Genomic DNA, 5,730 nt, shown 5'->3' on the forward strand with positions numbered 1-5,730 from the left:
ATGGAGACATTCCTATTCTGGGAAGCCCTGTATTATTTATCCCCCCTTCCCAGCTCCAGTTTATTCATAACCTGTTGCCACTAATCGGCCTTTCCTCTTTCTGCAGCTCAGAGGCTGTGGGATTGGGCCATGAGGTCACTTAGTCCCACCTCCCTCCCAGCAACGGTTCTGTTTTTGAGCACCTACTGTCTGCCAGGAATCCCACGCAGTGAGTGCTTTTCGGGGATTACCGACGGGAGCTGGTATCTTACCTGTCAGCCGGTTTCACCAGCCCGATCTTCCTCACCCCATTCCTTCCTCGGGAATCCTCACCCGAAGCAGCCACGGAGCAACTTCAGCGACAGGAGGATCACTACCTTGCTAACAGCCCATTTGGTTTGTTGGACAGCGTGACGGTTACAAAGGTTCCGCTGAAATGTGCCTCCCCCTCTGTTGCCATGGGTACAGTCCCTCCTTCTCCTGCAGCCTCCATAGGGGACCCCTGTTTGCGGTCAGGGAGGCACACAGATGGTGCTTGGACGTGGGGCGGACGGACGGCGCTCTGGGCGCCCCTCTGGGGCAGAGGAGGCTTGGGGTGGCCTTGTCGCAAAGAGGGCAGCCCAGCTGTCACTCCCCGCGTGCTCCCGCGTTCCGTCCACCGTGTGTGTGCGCCGTGCACCTGTCTGTCACTCTTCACTTCCCCATTTGTCTGCTGTCACTCAGACGTCCTACGATGGAACCCAGGTGCAGGAGAGTCAGCTGCCACCGCAGCGATGGGGCGGCCCATCACAGGAAGCCAGGCAGGCTTGGGCAGAAAGTCATGCAGCCGGCAGAGGCAAGCCTATCGGTCTTTCCCTGGGACTGACGGACAGTGGGGGCAGAAACACAGACAGCCAGGCCTCGGGCAGGAAAGGAGCTAAGCAGACACGTGCGCAGGCGACAGACAGAAAGGCAGGTACCTCTGTTGGGGGTGGTGAGGTCCCAGGCTGCCTCTGAGTCCCGCTTGGCCAGGAAGTTCCTAAGGATAAGGCCGAACACTGTGGGCAGAGGGCACCCTTCCTCCACACTCCACCGGCGGGGGATGGGGGTGGGCTTCCCACCCAGGTGAACAACCTCAGTCCCACCCTCACCCACCTCCCAGAGGCAGCTCTCCACCCTCATGGTCTGAAACACTCACCACAAAGCCAGGGGAGGGGTCAGAATGGAAGCCTACATCTCCTTCCGGAAGCTTCCACAGATTGCCCACAGGAAGGAATTTCCTCTAAGGGAGGAAAATGAAAAAATGAAAAAGAAAGGGGAGCAGTTTGATGCTCACCGAGCCCCTGCAATGGGCAGGCTGCGTGCGGGACCCTTCACCCTTCCTCGTCCCTCACTCATGCCGCACCCCTCCCGCAGGCATCACGAGCCCGTGTGAGGACACGGAAGGTCAGAGAAATGACCTCCCCAGAGCCCTTCAGCTAATGAGGGGCAGAGGGGAGCCTTGAACCCAGGTCCACGTGACTTCAGGACACACTCTTCTCTCCCCTCCCGGCACATCTCCCAAGGACTCGTGCATGGATTCCCCCTATATTCTCCGGAGAAGGAGGCAGTCGTGAGAAGACTGGGTGATTTACATCCTAAGGGAAGTTCCCACCAGAGGAGGCCGTGAATTAGCCCAGAAATAGCAGATGATGTCAGCCAGGGCGTCCCCCCCACCCTCCGCCCTGAGCCCTTGGCGTCATCCTTGCGCAGGAATGGATGGCCCAACAATGACAGAATTGGATTTGCCCTCCCCCGACTTGGCCAGCCCAGACGTCATCCCTGGTGCTCGGAGAACACCTGACTGCTTGCCCAGCTCCCTCCGCCTCACGCACGCCCGCCTCCCTCCCCCAGGCCTGGGGCCGACTGGAGGCAAGACTGTATTCCGGCCACATGGGGCTGCCTGGGCACCCCCAGCAGAACGTGACTCCCTCCCGAACCGCTCACTCCGGCCCTCCCTGCCCAGCAGGCTCCCCTGTTGGTGCCCAAACTCCTGGCTCCTTTTCCCGCTCCACTGTGTAGCTTCGCCTCTCACTCGTCCGGCTGCAAGGCTCTCTAGCTGCGCAGGCCTTCCGCTTCCTGCCGGGCCCTGGCTGAGGCTCTCCCTCTGGAGGGCGTTACTGGTTGATCAGGACGAGGGCGAGGCAGGGTGGTGGTGCTGGTGGGGAAGAGGATTGGGGGGCTGCTGGAGCCAGCTCCCCCCGGCTCCCAGGAGCTGCTGCTGCAGTGTCTTCTGTCTCCGTTTCGATGACTTCATGCCGGGGGATTGGAATCACTCACGGTGGGAGTACGCATACCCAAGACCTTGGCCAACACTGCCAACTGGGCTTTTTTCCTCCCAGGGAGCCGGTTGTTAAACCCTGACCGGCTCGCCTCTGGGTAAAGGGCTTGCCCGACCAGTCACAGGACTCCGCCCGAGACCACCACTGTGGATAACAGCCCCACTCTGTCTGTCCCCTCCACGGCTGCGATCCGGGCAAGGCGGCCTGGCCCCATGCCATTCAGGGAAAGACTGAGGCTGCAAAGAGTCCAACCCAAGGTCACCTGGTGGGTCAAGAGCAGGGCCAGGACTGGGGCTCTGGGACTTGGGAGAGGTCTCTCACGCCCCCTCCAGGCTGCCTGAAGAGCAAGCGGGGCCTCAGGAATGGCGAGGTCAACATGGCTTTGACCCAGGTGAGAACATTTGGGAGATCCTGGCTGGAAAGGTATAGGGCAGGCCTTGGTGTGGTGGGAGGGGCCCCGCTTCTGTGCTGCATCCGGATTTAGGGGCTCACCTCAAAGACCCTCCTGCCCCTCTGGTGGGAAACCATGAGCAAGGGTGCGGCTGTGCACCGGGCAGTTCCTGTGTCAACTCAGAGCCAGAGCCAGGAGTGGGAGAGGGTAACGAATTCAGTGTGGGCACAAGGAGGCCTCGTGGGAGGGACGCGGACCGCCCCACGGTGTGCTCTGCGGAGTGTCCCCGCCGTTGTGAGGGCGGTGGCAAGAGAGGGAACTGTGGTGGCTGAGAGCCTGGGCTCGGGCTGTGGCGAGATTTGTGTGCCTGAATTTTCCCCGAAGCCTGAGAGAAATGTTTATGTACACCGCCTCCCTCTGCAGCCTGTGTGTGTGTGTGCGCGCACATGCATGTACACAAAAACACATGCATGTAAAGTCAAACCACGGTGATTCCTGGGGCGGGCATGCACAGGCCTCCACAGCAAGACAAAAACCAGGCACCCTGAGGCACACGGGCAGACACACAAGCACCTTCGCCCTGAGTGTGTACACTCAGGAAATCAACATTCGCCTGGAGGTGTGCTCACCCAGGCGTGCACGCAGAGAACCGTTTGCTCTTGGGCAGCTTTCCTTCACAACCAGCCTGAGGCTGCTGGTATCCCTAGGCCCTGCACGACACGTCCCCAGCCTCCCGGCCTCAGGTCTCAGGTGCTCACGTCCAGCCCCCGCCCCGCCCCCGCCCTGGGGGCCACAGGATTCTGATCTGCATGTTGCTGCATGGGAGGGAAGCTCAGCAGCAGCTCCTGCCTACAGCTTTGAGAACTCAGGCCTCAGGCTGACAGTCAAAGCCCTGCGAAATCGGGCCCTTCTCCCTTCCTGGCTACCCCGCACGCCTCCATCCCCGGCTCGCTGTCCTCCGGCTCCCTCCAGCCGGGTCCTCTTCGGTGTTGGAAAGACCAGCGATTCATAATGCCCTGGGAGGTGCCGCCGAGAGCAGTGGTCTCCGCGGGTTCTGAGCCAGCCCCTCTCCATGCTTGGCCCCCTTTGGGGCCCTTGGCTATGCCTAGCTTGTACGAGAGGGAGTGGTGACCGGGCCTTACCGCGCCCCCTGCACGGCAGCCTGCCCACGCTCATTTCCCGTCTGCCGTGGATTCTGCTACACACTAGGACCTCAGGAAAGGTTTGTAGGCAGCTGGGCTGGGCCACTGTCCCTCCTTAGTCACCCCCTCCCTTGATTTCCCTGCTCTCTTTTGTTTTTGACAGGGTCTGGCTCCCCCAGTGAAAGGAGGTTCTCTGGAACTGAAGGCCCGCCCACCAGGCCGGGAGAATTGGGGGAGGCCTGTCAGTCACCCCACTGCCAGAGGGCAACCCTCAGACTAGGGGCCTCTCCGGGGGCCACCAGGTCCCTTCCTTCTGTGTTCAAGCTCGTGGCTGGTCATGCGAGCTGATGTCAGTGGCAAATGCAGATTTTTCCACCCCCCTCCCCAAAGTTCTGCAGGGATCTCTGGGAAGTTCCGCTGTTCAAATACTCTTCCTTGTGCTTGACTTTGAAGACAGAGAATGGCGGCATTGGGAGGAGCTTTGGCCGATCTGTTGTCTCACTGAGCCCCTTCCCACACCACGCCAGTCCCTGGAGGGTCTCTGGGTCAGGGGCTCATCCCTTCTAAGGCCTGACGGGGGGCTCTCACTCACCTTGCCTCCTTGTGAGGCGTCGCTGGCCAGGTTTGACCCTCTGAGGCCACAGCCGTCTCCAGTATCCCTCCGGACAAGCCACTGAAGACTTTGCGCAAGCGACACAGCCCTGCTTGCTCCCTCACCCGTCCCCACGTGACGTGGACTCCTCACCCTTGCTCTTGCCCTTCTCTGAACACCTGCCCTTCCACCTCACCTTTTCAAGTCTGCATTAGACTCGGCCCTGCAGCTGGGGCCAGCCTCCCCTCCTGTCCCTGACTCAGCGGTCCCTGAGGCCCTCAGTCCTCCCAGACCGACCCAGGGATTGTTTTACCCCTCTCCCTTGACTCGTTTCCCAAGTCCCTTTGCTCCATTTCAAAGAGCTCCTGCCAGGGAAGTATGCCTCACCCCCGGGTCAAGGGCACTGTGGCAGACCAGGCTTCAACTGTGACCTTGGCCACAGACTCTGAGGGAGCTCAGGCCAGGCACTTCACCCTCTGAGCCCTCTTTCCCTTCTGAAATGAGGACAGTCACCCTTGCCTTGCTGAGGGTGATGGGGACTGAATGAGTAGTGGACCTAAAGCCCCTAAGACCGTGCCCGGCCCAGACGTTCATGAAACATCACCCTTCTCGTCCCTAGTCCCTCCCATGGGGGATTCCCGTGACGCCAGCTTTTCTCCAGCCCTGCTCGCAATGAATTTAGCAAGCGTCTGCACAACCCTCTATCAAGGGCTCTGCTAAAAGCAAGATTCATAATGTCTAATGTGTTTCCCTCAACTGCTAATTTAATAATTCTGCTAAAAAATGAGCACATTTGGCCCACGATTTGCTTCCCAGAGGCCTAACGCCTCCTATCGCTCACAATTTCATTAGCTTCCAGGCACGCACGTGCCCCCCCCCCTCCCCGCCCCCGCCTCGTTTTTAAGAAAGGGAGCCTGCCTCAGATCAGCCACAGTGGCCCCAGCTTCTCTTCCCTGCCCCGCCCTCGTGTCGCAGGAGGCCGGGGTGGGCGGGCTGTCCCTGCCTTCTGGCTTCTCTTCTCTCTTCATCAGCTCAGAAGACCAGCTTCTGCCCATTGGAACCCCCAGAAGGACCGGCAGTTTCTATTATGAGAGCTCATTTGAGTGTGACGAGGGGCTCTCCTCCCAAGCTGCGCCCCCCTGCGGCGGCACAGTGAGATGTACGGTAGTGAGCTTCCTGGGGCTGGAGGGAGGTGCTCTGCATGGGGTGGCCAGCGGTACGTCGGAGACCCTTTAGGGCAATGCATCCCCGCTTATGTTTAAGCTTTGATTTTTTTAAGAGACGTGACTCTTACCCCTATCTGCTGTCCCAGCCACCGTGGACCAC

Source organism: Sturnira hondurensis, unplaced genomic scaffold (assembly GCF_014824575.4).
Source record: "Sturnira hondurensis isolate 20B ecotype Veracruz unplaced genomic scaffold, ASM1482457v3 Scaffold0001221, whole genome shotgun sequence".
Lineage (NCBI taxonomy): Eukaryota > Metazoa > Chordata > Mammalia > Chiroptera > Phyllostomidae > Sturnira > Sturnira hondurensis.